The 18,284-nt window shown below is 43.9% G+C and overlaps 1 long non-coding RNA gene across 1 annotated transcript; it reads right to left on the bottom strand.

The window, feature by feature from the left end:
* Positions 1 to 1,792: 1,792 nt before the first annotated feature.
* LOC115595736 (uncharacterized) lies at positions 1,793 to 2,678 on the bottom strand. The gene is made up of 2 exons (XR_003986772.1): positions 2,212 to 2,678; positions 1,793 to 2,112 (listed from the first exon to the last, which is right to left on the bottom strand). It is a non-coding gene; the product is annotated as an uncharacterized LOC115595736 (long non-coding RNA).
* Positions 2,679 to 18,284: the final 15,606 nt, after the last annotated feature.

Raw genomic sequence — 18,284 nt, 5'->3', positions numbered from 1 at the left:
CATCTCTAATGCTGACAGCGTGAAACGAGGCTGTAGAGGCTGTGTAAGATCTCCTTTTTTCCGGTATTCTTTTCTCCACATAGGACTTTTCCCATTGTTTCTCTTTATCTGGTTGTTGCACACTCTGGGTGAGATTTGCTGTTCTTTCACGACTTTCAACCTCCTTTTGGAAAAACGTCATCAGGCTTTTGACACTGAACGTGTTGTCATTATTTGCATCATCTCGTTCACTACCGTTTTGACGGGTGAACTGCAAAGCCATTTCTTCTGGTATCATTTTCATGAGAATAGGGCAGAGCAAGTTGCCATAAGTGTCAGAGACTACTCCCATTGAGCCTTAACTGTGCACTTGAATCTCGATGTCATCATATAGCCTGTGTAAAGCTGCGACATCCCAGGCCTTTTTTACTGGTGTCAGATTTAACAGCTTATTCATATGTGCATTTATGATGAGATCTTTACGCCCAAAACGGCTGATAAGCATTGTCTTTGCATTGTCATAATTTTCGTCTGATAAAGAAAGTCCCATAACAACATTAGCTGCTGTGCCAGATAAAAACAATTTCAAATATGTAAATTTATCAGACTTGGTTAGACTTGCATTATTGTCAACAGCTGTCTCAAACTGGCTCCAAAAACTTTGCCACTTACTGACATCTCCGGAAAACTTCTCAATGACCAATTTTGGCAACTTGACTGCTTGTCTTCTCACCTCATTGTTTGAGTGTTGGAAAGTCACTGAAGCTGCGCTCTCATTGTCATCCGCATTTCGCAGGATGCATTTTATCCTGGTCTTTCTTGACGTGATTCGATCCACGTATTCAAAGGCTGAATTAACCTCATCTTCCAAATCATCCACTGCTGTCTCCGCTTCAATGTCACGGTCATTTTCCAATAAAGCTGTTTCTCGCCATCAGTTGTTCCAAGTATTCTTCCAACACATCTGTGCTGGGATCTTCTTTTCCAACCTCCCGATCAATCTTGTCCATGAGTCGTGTTGTAGCGGCCCGTACTGCTCCCCTTACTTTCTTTTGTCTTTGCAGGTTCGACATTGTTGATTTATCCTGTTATCCGCATCTTCAGCTTTCATTAATTCGTTTTTTCTTTTGTTTCTTCTCCCGGGTTTCGGCACCAACATGTTAGGTGCAAATATCAGGAGGAGTCGAAGTTGCAGGTAAAAAATATATATACTTTATTTCCTATATTTTAACAATTCTAAAATCAGGGGAAAGGGTAGGGGAGAAGATTTCCGTGTGGCGAGAGTGGCTTTCTCTCAGTGGCGTCTGCCAGGTGACGCACATCAGGCCCTAATAAGCCCTGACCACAGACGCGCTCAGCTGCAGCCTCTCCGCGGCCTCTCCGCGGCTCCTCTGCAGCGTTGTCCATGGTGCTGAAGGTGACAGGATAATGTGACACTCAAACTGCAACATGGGTGGCAGGTCAGCGAGTGGATTGGCGTGGTCCTGTTCCTGAACCTTAGTTATAATAACTCCATATATGTGTTCCTGGACGAACAGAACAGTGGTTCTTCTCTAACAATTAAGTTAAAATGATCATAGACTTGTATGAAGTGTGTGTGTGTGTGTGTGTGTGTAATAAAATACATAAAAACTCAATCACAAACAGCAATGACACCATTTCTGATAGACTGTCAGTGTGTTTTCTTGCTGATCCCTGCTGACGATAGAGTAGGGGCGCAGTGCACACTGTCTAGTTGTTTAATATGGAGGACTGAACCTGTTATGGCAGAGAACAGAGATCAACCCAAACACACGACTCAAACTCGAACAAGTCAGATCAAAAGTCAATGTTTATTTGTGACACAGTGGAATCCCAAGGTGCAGAAGGGGAAAAGGTGACGTGCTGGGGGGGGGTCCCGGGGTCCCGTGTGGAGTGCTGGTGGTGGCAGGCGAGTACTGTTTGTTCGGTGTCTTCTCCAGTAATGGCGGCGCCGTGTGCTCGTAGCCAGCGTCCTTCAAGCCGGGCGCTTCCCAAGATGGCGGCTGGGCGGCAGTGGCTGGCGGTGGCTGAAGCAGGCAAGCAGGCAGGTGAGCCGGTAGCTGGCGTACAGTGAGCAGGCAGACAGGCAGGCTGATGACCACGGTGACTCAACTAGGGCAGAAGATGCAGCAGATGAGCAAAAAAGCTTCACAAGCTTAAGCAAACACAGACATGAACGATTTCACAGGGAGCCAGGATCGAACTGAGTACCGCTCAGGCTGAGAGTATGATCTGGTGACGAGTGGCTGGAGATCCGGAGACTTTATGGAGAAGGTTGATTAGTGGACGAGGTTCATCTGACGCTACCTGCCAGAGAGAGAGAGAGACCATGCCCATGCACCGGAACACAGACAGGGGAGGGGGAGACAAGAGGATCAGACAGACACGGTAAACAGACAACAAGGAGGAGCAGAAGGGCTGCCATGATACGAATCATGACAGAACCTGCCAAAATCAGAGATGATGAAATATAGTGTATAAACAGAACAACAAAAATTCATTTACTTCAGTCATTTAATGCACTGTTACATGCTCCCTGTCTGCTGGGCAGTATGTGTCACCATGGCTGGTGATTGGCTTGCCTGCCAGGTGATAGCAGTCTGGCTGATTGGGAAGATTCAATAAGAGGGGGTAGGGCACTAGGCTCTTGTCTCTCTCTCTCATCTTGCTCACTGAATGCCACTGGACCAGCAGTGTTGTCAGACAGCTGGGAGGCTGGCTGAGGTATTATGCCTTTGATTTATGTTATTCTGATGGGTGCGGTAGTTCAGTTTTCGTGGCTTTATTTCAATTAGGATTAGTTGCTTTCTTGGTTTAAGGTAGAGGGTTAACGCCAGTTCCGACGGCCCTGTCGGGTTGGTCTGGGAGTCTGCTCTTTTGTTTATTTTGGCCGGCCCATCAGTTTGTTTGCCTTGTTTGATGATTGAGTTAATAAAATTCACCTTCCTTTAAATCATAACTTGTTGTTCTGTCTTATGTTAGACCTCACTTAAAGGGGGTTGTAACATGTACCAAAAATAAAATGGAAATAACTGATATTATGTGATATATTTGCTTTAAATTGCCTTTCAGCGTTCAACTACTTGTTCACTTTCCCGTTTAAATTCTATTTTATTGATTAATTTATTCATTTTTCTTTGTGCATTTTCTACTTTTTATTCCCTTAGTGAATAACAAACGTATTAATTCCTGTATTCGTTTTTATGCATGTGTTTAATTCTGGCTGTGATTCAAACCCTATCACAGCACAGTTTGTGGTAAACAGTTGTCATATTCAAGCAGAAATATCTATTTTTATTCCATTTTATTAATTCATTCATGCCTACATTTATTTTTTATTTCAATTTGGGTGCATTTAAATGGGATATGAACTTATTTATTGAGCCATGTATATATCTTTCTTCATTCCTGATTTTGACAGGATCAGTCCTCTGTAAGTCAACATGGGTGCCACAAGAGACTGGGCTGCACTTCAGTGTACTATTCAGGGCTTCTACCTCCTGCACATATCTGTCTTGATATGGAGAGGGCAGAATGGAGTACCGGCAGCTTGTGAGAACTTTGTGTATTCAAGAAAAAGTCATGGTACACCAAAATGTAAATTTTAAAAGTTTGATTGTGTCTGCATACCGCCCAATTTAAGCACTTGTCTGCATCTTCTAATTATATTTGTGCTCTATTTCAATACAACTTGAAAAAGGAGAACAACTCCTGATAAAGCTTGGAAGAGTCAGATAAGTTTAGTCCAACCTACTTTTTTTCCTCATTTTTTTTAAAAATGGGAGATTTTACAGTTTTTGCCTAATGCTTAAACACTAAAAGTGGTTGCTATGCCCAAAGTACCACAACCTCTAACTTTGGTGACCATGCCCTAAACAAAAGCACCAACCCTGCAAACACAATATATGCTTTGCACTGTTTGAAATTCTCCAACACACTTCTTGCAAAATGCTACACACTGTTTTTTACATAAGACACATTGTTCAAAAAGGAAGACTCATGCAATCATTGGGAAAACACATCCATTTAAAATACAAAACACAACTAAAATTGGAATAGCACACAGACTCACACACATTTAAAATCTAATTGTAGACCAATCAGTCTAAGCCATAGCACTACAGATACACCTGAGCTGAGCTCACAGCTCAGCTCCTTTGTGCCAACTTTGGAAACGTGGAGGCAAAAAGAGGAAGAGGGAGAGTAAGAGCAGCAGCAGGAAGAGGACAAAGGAGGAGAGCAGGCAACAGTGACACTGCATCACCACTCCATCCTTGGGCCTACATCACAGCCCTCATTATTCGCTTTCTGGACACACTTCATGACACAGAAGTCCAGGACAGGTCAGAGCAGCCCCAGTTTGTTGTCTTCTGGGATAATGTCAGTCCCCATCGGGCTGCTCTGGTCCGGGACTGGTTCATCAACCATAATAGATTTATTGCACTCAACTTGCCACCATACACCCCATTTTTTAAAAGATTTTTTTAAGGCATAGTTACCTTTATTTGAGAGTGGATAGACAGGAAAGGGGAGAGAGGGGGGTGTGACATGCAGTAAAGGTCCTTCGGCTGGATACGGCATGCAAGGCGATATTTCCCCTGTTGCTTGGCAAGGGAAGACATTGCCTGTGAAGTGGATGAAGTGATGTGGCCAAATGCCAACAGCAGACAGGATCCATAGCCTAAATGTCTACCAATCATTCCTTTACAACACTATGTTTTGTAGAACATTCTAGTTGCACCATGTCTTTTTTTTTTACTTTTACAAAAACCTGAAAAACAAAAAAAATTCTGAAAAAAAACAAAACATTTGTTTTATGTGTGTAGATTCTGGTCAGAGGAAGTCTAGTTAGCAGAATACATCTGTGTGTTTTGAGTGTTATCAGACACCAAAACACTGCACACTGGTTTGTTATACTCACAGAAAAGATATCAAAACTCACAGCAATTGCCACAGCAGCAAATATTTCACAACAATTGAGAGAAGGAGCTTGTGCTGCAGAAGGAAAAGCTTTAGAAAGCAATAGATTTGTGTTTTGAAGGAGATTGATTCAGTGTACATTATTTAAACAGAGTCCTTATTTTCCCACTCAGCACAAGTTAAATCAATTTGAGATGCAACAGCAGTGAATCAGTTGTGGCAGATATCAGCATTTAGAGGGCAGCTGTCGGTGATACGCTGTGATTTTTGCTGTTGGAGCTCTATTATGATCTCCATTACAGTGCTGGACGTTGGCACTGAAAAAGCAATCTAACAAATCTTAAATTATGAGCACATTGTTATGGTATTTGCTCAAAGCCCATGGCCTGTACATGGCACACATCATGAATCTGATGCTTTAACAGGCTTGATAGGGTGAAAAAAGGCTTGCAACCCTACTTTGACTTCAACATCAATGGAACCAATAGCAGCTTTTCAGGTAACATTGAACTGGGCCTAGATAGCACACAGCATAGCATAGCACAGCTGAGCACAGGACTCTTTAACTCTGGTTGAAGTAGTGCACGTGTGTTCAATCCATGTGTTTGTTCACTGTTTTGGTGCTATTGTGTTCTCTGTGTAGTCCAGTTATTGGTACTTTGCTTTGTTACAGATTTATAATAAAGTTATAATCAGAGTAACAAACTGACAGTTTAGTACCTTTTATGAGACGATTTGGTCGATATTTATCGTAACTCCTGATAATCAATAATTATAATTGATAGCCAATTTTAACCAATAATTCCCTATTAATGTTGCATGAAACACTACAGCGTATTTGTCAGTGCAGATAGCAAATGATACATAGGGAAAGTGAACCTGAGATAATTCAAAATACTGTGTCACATGAATTACAAACGGTGGTAAACTTCTTAAGTTTATTTTAGAGGACCATTGTGTAGGATTCAGTGGCATCTGGCACTGTGGTGGCATGTTGCACCCAGGGCCGTGTGAGCTTAATGACTTCAGAGAGCTTCCATCAGCACTTAGCACTCATGACATCTCCATGTCAAAACTGACTGGCCTTGAGTTAGCAGTCTCAAAAATCCATTTGTTCATCCAGATGCTCTCTCCAGGAGAAGAGTCTTTTAATACTTAACTGTTTAGCAGCATCAGTTTTCCTAGTGGCTTTTACTCATTAAACCTGTACATTATGTTTGACGTGACCGAATGATTTTAGAATAAGTCATTCCATCAGTTGCATTACAATGGTCTGATCTGGCATAGTTTCAGTTTAGATATTATTTTTTATGCCCTTATTATGTGTGTTGCTGCACATCTAAACACACTTATAATTGGTGTTGAATTCGGCAGTTGGCAATTGACCTTTTCATATCTGTTCTCTCAGTTCAGTTCAGTTTACTTTATTAATACCCATAGGTAGATTTGTTGTGCAGTAGCAGGAGAGGGCGTCACACAAACATTGATGACAGGACATACAGAATACGAGTTAACACACAGCACGAAACAGACATGGGTACTTCCGAAGTTCACTGAGCAGGATTAAAAGCAGATAAAATACGACAAAGTGATGATGCAAGGGACAATAAATAGGTTTAAAAACCATTTTCAATAAATAGATAAATAACAAGTCACAGAATAGACCTCAAAGAGCATTAGGACTTATTAAAAAGGGAAACAGCAGCAGGGACAAAGCTGTTCCTATAGCGTGTGGTCCTAGATCTTGGGACTATGAATCTCCGTCCAGATAGCAGGAGCTGGAACTCACTCACAAGAGGATGAGAGACGTCATTGGAGATGGAGCTGGCTAGTCGCTGCAACTGTTTGGTATACAGCGATTCCAGGCTCAGCTGTGTCTCTCCAATCAGCCGACCAGACCATTTGATGATCTGGTCGAGCGAGTTCCTTTCTTTTAAGGGCAGGTTTCCGAACCATGACACAAGTGAGAAAGCTAACACAGACTCAATAAAAGCATGTAAAAGAGTGTCATCATGGTCCTATCAATATGGAAACGGGACAACTTCCTCAGACAAAACAGTCGCTGGATCCGACAACGTCCGCGCGGCTCCGAAAGCTTCCGACGCAGCTGAACACACCAAACATATGTGTTCCCGACCTCGTCCGAGTCTCTCCAAACGCTTCAGACGTCCAACCGTTGGGCCGGTGTGTTCCTGCCTTTAGTAATATTGAGGTGGAGGTGAAAGTCTTCACACCGCTTTACAAAGTAATCGACAACCGCGCCATGATTATGTTCACTTCCCTGAAGCACGCTAACAATCACAGAGTCATCTGCGTACTTTAAGATGAGGCGATTTTTAAAAGTGCTCTGACACACATTTGTGTATAGAATGAATAGCAAGGGTGAGAGCACACACCCTTGTGGTGAGCCAGTGGAAGAGCAGACTTTGTCAGATAAGACTCCATTATCTCTGACCCTCTGTGTCCTGTTTGTAAGAAAGTTTAAAATCCAGCCCACAAGATTTTTACTGAGGTTAAAATGTTCTAAAAGCCTCTGCGTTAAAATGTGCAGCTGGATTCTGTTAAAAGCAGAGGAGAAATCAATAAATAAAAGCCGGGCATGACACCCACTTCCTTCAAGATGTTTAAAAAGCAAATTAATCAGAGTGAGTGTGGCATCCTCCACTCCTCTTTTGGGCCTGTAGGCAAATTGTAGTTGATCTATTTCACTCTCTGTATTTTTCAAGATTTCCAGCTGTACAAGTTTTTCAAAAATTTTCATAAGAATTGAGGTCAAGTCCACCGGTCTGAAGTCATTTAGTGTTCTGGGGCGACTGGATTTGGGGACCGGGACAACTACAGCGTCCCTCCAAATCCTGGGGACCTGCTGCGCTTCTAAAGATCTATTAAAAATCTTGTGGAAAACTGGACTCAGTTCTCTTGCACAGTTCTCTTGATATATAAATCAGGGAAGAAGACGTGACCATTGACACTGCACGTTTTTCTTCTTCGCCTTTTTCACGTATTGTGCTGCTTTCTGTCAGTCAATATCACACTGATGATCGTGCAGCAAAAAAATAAAAAAAAAAATAAAAAGATAAAAAGATTTTGAAAGATTTTTGAGAGGAAGGAATTAAATGCCTGTCCCTGTTGCCGCCTGGTCTGTCATTTAAACGCCCCGGCTATTATTTGGTATTTTACGGTATGATAACTCTCCCGGCCAGGAAGAGCGACATGCATAGTGCTCAGCTGCAGACACAGCAGAGAGGTGACCAGACGTGACTCATCATGACTGACAGGCATCAAGGCCACTCAGCGTTACCTTACCGACCTGCCCCCAGCTATTTCATTCACAAAAACAGGGGCCTGTGGCAATTCTGGACAGCTGTTTTTTTTTTTTGTTTTTTTTTTTTTCTTCCTTCAAGGGCCCCTGACGGCGTCTGGGCCCCGGTGCACCTGCACCACTTGCACCGCCGATAGTTACGCCACTGCTTACAGGGTTCGACATAACCCATGGCCCGCTAGCCCGGGGCCAGTAAAAGTAGGTGCAGGGCGATTGTCACTGGCCCGACCAATTGCTGATTACACTGATTACAGTGATTGGCCAGTCACTCCCCGTACGACAATGGTGATTCGCTAGAATGCATGCGGGAAATGCTTAGAGTGACGGCGGGAAAGTGATTCGGAAAAATGGCGGCGGAGTGCTATGAGTCCGAGAGGAGGAAAAGGGGATTTCTCCCGAGGTGGAGGGATCTATACCTGGCTGAACCACCGCGACGGCGTAATGTATTGTGAAGTATGTGTCAGGTCGGGGTAAAAGGGAAGACTATGGAAAGGGAAAGGTGGACCCAAATGCAGTTACACACGCGAGGCAAGGATATGGGGAACAAAAGGCGAGCTTTATTTTAAAGCTGAACACAAAAACAGAAGCAGGCAAAACGGGAGGCAAGAGGCAAAGTAGCAAAAGAAAGCAAGGCAAAGTAGCAACAAAAACAGCAAGACAAAGTACAAATCAAAGGCAAAGTTCAAATCAAAAATGCAAAACTCCAAAAACACATACCATGGGGGAACAAGGAACAGACAGGCGGAGGCACAAGAACTGGCGCATGAACACAGACGGACGCTGACAAGAACAACAACAAACAGATCTACAGTCATGACAGTACCCCCCCCTCAAGGGACAGCTCCCAGATGTCCCTCAAAACTTCAGTCCAAGTGAAGCTGGGAGGGTGGAGGGGGGTCAGGAGGAGGGCCAAGGTCTAAAACAGGAGGGTGGAGGCAAGGACTGGAACCCACTGGAGGCCGGGGACATGGGCTGGGGCCCCCTAGAGGCCGGGGACGAAGCCGAAGGCGTTCTGGAGGTCGGCGACGAAGACGTAGGCGTTCTGGAGGCCAGCGATGAAGACGAAGGCGTTCTGGAGGCCGGCGACGAAGACGAAGACGTAGGCGTTCAGGAGGTCCGCGACGAAGACGTAGGCGTTCTGGAGGCCGGCGACGAAGACGAAGACGTAGGCGTTCTGGAGGCCGGTGACGAAGACGAAGACGTGGGCGTTCTGGAGGCCGGCGACGAAGGCGTTCTGGAGCCCGGCGACGAAGGCGTTCTGGAGGCCGGCGACGAAGACGTAGGCGTTCTGGAGGCCGGCGACGAAGGCGTTCTGGAGGCCGGCGACGAAGGTGTGGGCTGGCACCCACTGGAGGCCGGCGGCGAAGACGTGGGCTGGGACCCACTGGAGGCCGGCGGCGGAGGCGAAGGCTGAAGCCCTCTTGAGGCCGGATCGCTGGCTGGGAAACCCTCCTGGGTCTTGGCCGGACCACCAACAGAGGTTTGCAGGGAGCTGGTGGCCTGTGAGCCAATGAAGGGTCGCTGGCAGCAGATGACCTTGGCCGGGCCTCCGACTGAGGGGCTTGGACTCGGCCGGGCCTCCGACCGAGGAGCTGGGACTGGACTCAGAGCAGGAGCAGGACTTGGCATGGGACTCGGCCGGGCCTCCGACCGAGGAGCAGGAACAAGCCTCGGCCGGGCCTCCGACCGAGGAGCAGGAACAGGACTCGGAGCAGGAGCAGGCCTCGGCCGGTCCTGGCGCCGAATGAAGGCCACTGGCAGGTGTCGACCGGGCCGCCGACTGAAGGCCACTGGCAGGTGTCGGCCATGCCGTCAAAGGGGATGACCCAGCTGGCATCGGCTGGGCAGCCAACATAGGAGCTGGGAATCGAGCTGAGGCATGGGCTGGTAGCTGTGCTGTGGCTGAGGCATGGTCTGTGGCCGGAGCTGAGGCATGGTCTGACGCCGGAGCTGAGGCATGAGTTTGGGCTGGGGCCCCAGAGCCTGACTTCAGGGAGCCAGGACGTGGACAGGCTCCTCGCTTTCTCGGTGGGGGCATTTTGTAGGCCAGGCGGGTTCCACAAAAAGGGGACATTTTAGCTGAGGCTGGAGCTGAGGCATGAGCTGGTAGCTTGGCTGTGGCTGAGGTTGGGACTGTGGCGTTGGTTTGAGTTGGCAGCACGGCTGTGGCTTGAAAAAAAAGGTTGCTAGCGGCAATTTGACGTGCCCTGCTAGCTGGATTTGTCACGAAGTACCAGCGAATTATTGCCAAGCCATCAACTGCTGGGTCCATTTATAAGGTCTGGTCATTTTGTCAGGTCGGGGTAAAAGGGAAGACTATGGAAAGGGGAAGGTGGACCCAAATGCAGTTACACACGCGAGGCAAGGATATGGGGAACAAAAGGCGAGCTTTATTTTAAAGCTGAACACGAAAACAGAAGCAGGCAAAACGGGAGGCAAGAGGCAAAGTAGCAAAAGAAATCAAGGCAAAGTAGCAACAAAAACAGCAAGACAAAGTACAAATCAAAGGCAAAGTTCAAATCAAAAATGCAAAATGCAAAACTCCAAAAACACATACCGTGGGGGAACAAGGAACAGACAGGCGGAGGCACAAGAACTGGCGCATGGACACAGACGGACACTGACAAGAACAACAACAAACAGATCTACAGTCATGACAGTATGTCGGTAGTTTCCGGCGAAGGCTGACCGCAGTCAGGGGCGTCGCACCCGCAGGTGTTTAAACACCCAGACTTTTCCCGGTGAGAGGGTTCAACACCTACACTTTTACTGCCGTTTATCCGCAGTTTTGCACAAACGCCTCACTAGAGGTGCTCAGTTTCTCTGGCCGATCTAGCCTGCGCTCGCTATGTGTCGGTTGCGAACATGTCGTTCAAACGAACAAATCTTTTGAGTGAACGAAGTGAACGGAATCAATTCATGAACTGATTCGTTCCATTCTCAGTTCAGTTGAGCTCATCCGCGAGCATGCCGGCCGGGAGTGGAACTACCGCGACTCACACAGAGAACTGTGAGGACGTGATTCACGTTCGCGCTGTGATTCATTCATGATTCGCAAACCTACTGCACACAGAGAACTGTCGCTGAGGACGTGATTCTCATTCACGTACTGTGCTGAAAGTAGCGATGTGTCACTCACTCACTCACTCAGGGCAGAGGAGTTTATTCACGTTCAGTAACCGTACTGCTTAAATTAGCGCTGTGTTGCTAACATCCGTGTAGCATCATGTTAAGTGATTTTACTGCACAGTAAAAGTCACTCACGTTCGCGAACCTGATTCTCAGAAGGTAACGTAATCCACGCTGATTCAGTGACAGCACGAACGTGATTCACGTCCCCAACAGGTCATTCGCGAACGACCTGCTGAGGACGTGAATCCCATTCGTCACTCACGTTTGCGGACGTGATTCACGTTCACGCTGATTCAGTGACAGCGGAAACGTGATTCACGTCCTCAACAGGTCGTTCACGCACGAGGGATGCCGGGACGTGAATCACGTTCGTGCTGTCACTCACTCTCGCGTTGCTGAGGACGTGATTCTCGTTTACGTACTGTGCCGAAAGTGTCACTCACTCACTCACTCAGGGCAGAGGAGTTGATTCACGTTCAGTAACCGTACAGCTAAAATTAGCGCTGTGTTGCTAACATCCGTGTAGCATCATGTTAATTGATTTTACTGTGTGCACAGAGGACACTTTCACCGTGTAATAATTTTAGTGCATGTATACCACTCAAAGCAGCGCTGCGTCTCCCGCGAATGATTATGTACTATATTCCGTGAACGCATTGTCCCTCAGTAAGTGAACGTGAACCTCAGGGCTGATTAATCAACTGAATGACGGATCGTTTGGCTGCTTATCAGTTCAGGGAGTTGGAGAGCACTGAACGATTCGATGAACGAATCTTTTGAACGAATCATTTTAATGAACAGATTCTAGAGATTCAGTACAGTAAAAAGAACTGCCGTTCCCAACACTAGCGATGGCTGCAGCTGCCTCCTCTCCCCTCCCTCTCCTGTTGCTGCTTCAAACATGACACTGGCTATGGGAGTGACTGGCTGATGATTGGCTGTTCTGCCTTAAGTCCCGCCTCTCTTGCTGTGTTAGATTCATTGTTCAGCTTGTGCTGATGATGCTGGAACTACCGTAAAATACCAAATAATTGCCGGGCGTTTATTTGTTTCAATCACTTAACAGACCAGGCGTTTATTTAGGACAGGCGTTTAATTCCCTCCTCACAAAAATCCGGGATGAAAATGTCACAAACTTCGCCAGCTTCTCTGTGAATTCTCTGGCATCCTTCTGGGCACAACACGTGAAAAAGGCAAGAAGAAAAACGTGCAGTGTCAGTGGTCACGTCTTCTTCCTTGATGTTTTTTCAAAATGAATTAGACTCGGCATTTATTTGGAACCGGCGGTTATTTACCAAAATATACACCTCCACCCAGCGTTTAAAGGGGACCACATGATGTGTTTTATAATGTTTTATGTGTTTACAGCTGTTATGTACGTAACGCTGTTACTGTGATGATACATGACAGTTAAATATTGAATATGTCTATAATAACCACATCCTGACATGTAACTGTGATTTTTGATGGGTACTAATAATAACAATCATGACAAAAATTTAATTGTAAAAAAAAGTACAGTTGCAGTAGGCTTCTATTATAAATATGCAGCATATATATAGTTTATTATTATTATTATTATTATTATTATTACTTATATTTTTCTGCATATTCTTGACTGTGAATGGGAGCTGCTGTAAAGCATTTCTGTTTCTGATTCATATATTATGCAGTCAGTTGTCCATATTTTAAGTTAAATTAAATGAATCAAGACAGAGGTCACATTTACATGTCAGGGTGTGGTTATTGTAGACACAGATTCAATATTTAAGTGTCATTTATCATCACAGTTACATATGCAGATGATGTATGCTTTTCTCATGGGCGTCCAGTGTGTGTTTTCGGTAGTTGTCCTTGCCTTCAAAAAATTATCCACCACGGTCAGTCCTCGCTGACAACTGCAAGGAATCTCTGTCTGTCTGTGTGTGTGTGTGTGTGTGTGTGTGTGTGTGTGTGTTTGTCAAATATCTCTGCGGATCAGGATTAGACTGACCTGAGACTTACAACATGGCTGCTGCGTGTTTCAATGGTGTGCGATTTCGCATTTGTTTGGACTGCAATAATACTGTTAATAAATTATTTCATAAATGCTTTACAAATGAGCATTGTCCACCAGAGCAACCGCAGTCACGTGCGCACCAGAGCCAATCACTGCAGAGCTTGGCCACGTGCACACCAGAGCCAATCACTGCAGAGCTCAAGCCCACAACATACCTGAAGAAACAAGCGGATTTATACCTGCAGCAGCGCGATCTGCACCGGGATTTTGCCGGCGGTTCGGTCCCGTTTTGTTCTGTCCTGTGCATCTAAACTGACTGCTGTGGATTAATGAGATTAAACGAGTCCGGACCAAGTCTGTTCGGGTCTGAAGAGATCCGGAGACGCGCGGACAACAAAGTGGAATCGGAATCTGTGGATGTTCGTGTGTAGCTGCATCTAGCTGCTAGCTGCTAGCTGCTAGCCACTAGCTACACGGCCCATCTCCGTGTGCTGAAAATAATGACACCTAGTAAATAGTTTTTAAGGTGAAATATAATGGCAAAATCAAAAATAGTCAAAAACGGCCAATTATACCCTGGAATATCGGATTTCACAACAAACCTAAATATCCCTGATGCCCTACCTTCAAACACAGCCTCATTTGGCCATCCATGAAAAAGCTCCTTAACCGCCCACTTTTTTATAGGAATACACTTTTCTTACGGGCACTGCACTAGTACTTAACAAATAATGGTACTGTTTGTACAGTGCTTTCAGAACATCAATCACCTGAAAAATTATAACAGAATTATAGGAGTAAGAGAAATTATACATCTCAAAATATTAAATAAGTTGTAATTTCAATTTTAATACTTGTTATTACGCAAACCCCTATTACTTTTTGCCATCACTGCCAGATCATACTGATTTTGCAGGGACAGACTCTCGAAACAATTAAATGGGAACAATTTCAATAAATAAACAAGTCTTTTTTTTTTTAAATAGTTATTTTCATTTTTTCGTGGAATCTACTGGCCAAGCGGGCCAGTAAGAAAAAAATGTTATGTTGGACACTGACTTACATTCTGTTGCTTCTTTATCACAGCCACCACAGTGTTGGTCAGTCTGGAGTGGATCTCACTGGCCTCTGCTTCAGACACGAAGGGCAGGTCCTTAAACATGGGATCAACAGTGATGCCATGTTCAGTGTCTCCCTCTCATTGTATCTCTTTCCCAGATCTTGTGCTATAGCAGCCTTGATGTCCTTTACAGTCTGTGTGTCATCAGGGCTTTCTTCTGCACCCATTACAAGCTTGGCATGAAGAGGAGCGATGAGGGACAGTGTTGGCATGCTCTCCACTGACATGACCAGGGTGGCATCCTTGATGGGCTTGAGTGCCCTGAGCAGGGGCGGGCTGGCCAACGGGAGGTTCAGGAGTATTCCCGAATCTTGTGCTATCTGGGAGTATTCCCGAACGGCCGGTCTGTCCCAGGCCAAACCGGCTGGTGGCCGAAACGTTTTTTTACCCCATAAAACGGCCGCAGGTGGCACAGAGTGGAACGTCAGACTGGGTCAATCTCATATTTTGCATATAGAGCTCAGCAGTGAGGTTCCGGAAGTGAAAAGGCCATTCATATTCTGCATATAGATTTTGATTATTGGCCATAATGTCGTAACCATCCAAAGATGGTTTGTTTCTATAGAAACAAGGATCAGCTCAAGTTGGGAGGGGCCGCTCGTGTCCCCCCTTAATGGAGCTCAACAGTCACCGCCCACTTTTTTAACGGCTCCGGTTCCAGAAGTGAATTTGCCATTCATTTACTCCATTGACGTTTAATAAAATCCTTATATAAAGATCTTTAGGCCTGGAACCAAGCCAATCAGCTAGCAGATGAATCGTGACCATAAAACATTTAATTCGGCGCAAAAAAATTTTGGAAAACGGAGAAAAAAGCAAAGGCACAAGACTGTGTACATAATTATCTTAAGAGTAAAGCAACTACTCATCCCATAAACCATTGCGAATGTAACAGCTCGCTGTTACCATGTAAATGTTTACCGAACCCGCAAATTTCATGTTCGGCTGAACCCTTAATAAACTCTTCTCCTCATCACTAAATGAACGCAGTAGGTCAGAAAGTGAAATCATGGTCGCTCTGTGGTAAACCATCGTAGAGTTCAGTGGTAGCAGTAACTAGCTAACATGAAATTCGCGGGTTTGGTAAACATTTCCATGGTAACAGCGAGCTCCACCAATCAGAGACGTCGCTGTTGCACTATAGGATTGTGGGTAGTGTAGTACTTATCCATGACATCGCGAATAAAACATGTTTTTCTCAAAACAAGATTGATATCATACGGACTTGTGGCTTCTACAGGATCATATATCATCGTTTGACAATCTGATAGCTCGTAGTAAGTCTACTTTGGATGGTTACGACATTATGGCCAATAATCAAAATCTATATGCAGAATATGAATGGCATTTTCACTTCCGGAACCTCACTGTTGAGCTCTATTGAAATGTGACTGGCTCAGCCGCTCAGTCAGTCATTAAACCGTTATGTAACTGTTTAATAAAAGAACAATAAGAAAGAGGAGCGGGATGAATTCAAAATAGCAAACATGTTAAAAAGAAATAAGCCATAGAAAGAGATGGGTGGAGCAGAAAAATTAAGGGCAAAAAAGAAAAAAAGGTTAATACAGGATGCAGCCCTATGCTCCAAATTAACAGAGCTTTTAGTGGTGTAGGGGCGAAGGTCAGCGCGGCTACAGTCCGTCAGGCCAGTAAAGACACCGGACCCAGTAGCAGACCCAATGCCAGTATGTCTAGTTTGCGGTTTTGGATGTGTTTAGGGCAAACAGAACTAGGCTGTCCACTGATCGGATTGGACGATATTTTGCATTTTGAGCAATTTGTGAGATCAGCGTAATGTATTCACCGATCCGATCAATGACGTCATTGTCGTGTTGAAACTTTTTGCAGATGCTTCCGTTGCATAGATTGCAGATGGTGTGTTTTTTGTTGTGTTTTATCTGTCTCATTTACTCCGAAGTAGGTCCACAGGACTGACATGTTTGTTTGCTAGTGATGATGTTGCTAGCTATTGGTTCAAGAGTCAAAAAACTTTATTGTCCGTCACATAGTGACAGGGCTCAAAACATAAACGCCACAAAAACATAAAACACACATTTAAACCAATGAGACGTGTTTGTTTTGCTTTTAACAAACAAACAAAGCAAAACAAACATGTCTCATTGGTTTAAATGTGTTTTCTGTTGAACACCAGTTACACCTGCATAAATCATTAATCTGCTTTATCAATTAAAAATAAAATCCATACTGGCTGACCAGAAAAACGCACACATTTCCTTATTGCAAAAGAAAACATATTTCAGGAGGGAGTCTGGGGTCCGTGTATCTTTTGGTCATTCGATTTTCCTTTCAGAAACGGTTATTAAAAAACAAAAAACTAGTGGTTATTTGATTTTCGTTTTAGAATATAAAAATTTTAATTGAAATGCAAGGCATTTTTTTTTTCATGGTCAAAAAGGGATGAGCGAAATTATAAAAATGATTCGGTTTTCATTTTCTATTTCATATAATAAAAATAAAATCACTAGAAAACAGAAACTGAAAAAAGCCCTGTTTATTCATATTCTGAGACCGGATGTTGTCATTTACAGGACGGTGCTGTGTAGAAGAAACAGTAGGCTAGTAGGCTACGGCGGGGTAATCTACCGTAGCAGTAATCCACTGTGGTCAAGCCAGCTGTCACCCCGATCCCCGTGGTCAAATCAGCCGCATTTAAATATCGAGTGTACAAGTATTCCCAGCATTATGGTAAATGCGGAGAAACAGCGTATTTACTTTCGTTTTTCAAAATAAAGGTATTAAGAGCAGTAAGCTATTATTTGAACCTACATTTAAAATAAAATATGTTACATTAAAGTGTTTCATGAGCCCATGATGAAGAAAAATCACTTAATATCAAGTATCTTTACTGCACCAGTGTAGAGACATGCCAAAATAAAAGTTCCATACTTATGCCTCCAGTTTGCATATTTGACCATATTTGAGGTGCTATTTGAGGTGCTGTAAAAACTTAATATTTCTTGGCTACTGATGGTATATTTGACATCTCCACATCTAAGACTACCACTATACTTGATATCAAGCATTTTTACTGCACCAATGTGGAGAAATTCAACAATAAAATTCCCCATTTATACCTCCAAGTGGCATATTTTCATATATTTGAGCTACTGTAAAAACACTTTGCTCAATAATTCCTGGCTATGGGTGATATATCTGACTTCTACACAGATTCTGTTCTTACAGTAGCTCAAATATGGTCAAATATGCTATCTCCAGGCATAAATATGGGACTTTTATTTTTGAATTTCTCCTTGATATCAAGTATAGTTGTAGTCTTAGATGTGTAAAAGTCAAATATACCATCCATAGCAAGGAAATATTGAGCAAAGTGCTTTAACAGTAGCTCAAATATATGATAATATGGAATCTGCAGGTCTAAATATGGGACTTTTATTGTTGAATTTAACCACATTGGTGCAGGAAAAATGCTTCATATCAAGTATGCGTATAGTCTTATATGTGTAAAAGTCAAGTATACCATCCATAGCCAGGAATTATTGAGCAAAGTGTTTTTACAGCACCTCAAATATGGTCAAATATGCAAACTGGAGGAATAAATATGGGACTCTTATTTTGGCATTTTTCACACTGGTGCAGTTGAGATACCTGACATTAAGTGTTTTTTATTCATCATGGGGTCATGAAACACTTTTATGTAACATATTTTATTAAATGTAGGTTCGAATTATAGCTTACTGTTCTTAATACCTTTATTTTGAAAACCGAAAGTCCGCATTTACCATAATGCTGAGAATACTTGTACACTCAAA

This window comes from Sparus aurata, chromosome 2 (genome assembly GCF_900880675.1).
Source record: "Sparus aurata chromosome 2, fSpaAur1.1, whole genome shotgun sequence".
Taxonomy (NCBI): domain Eukaryota; kingdom Metazoa; phylum Chordata; class Actinopteri; order Spariformes; family Sparidae; genus Sparus; species Sparus aurata.
The sequence above is the reverse complement of the archived record's forward strand: the minus strand, read 5'-3'. Positions and strand labels throughout refer to the sequence as shown.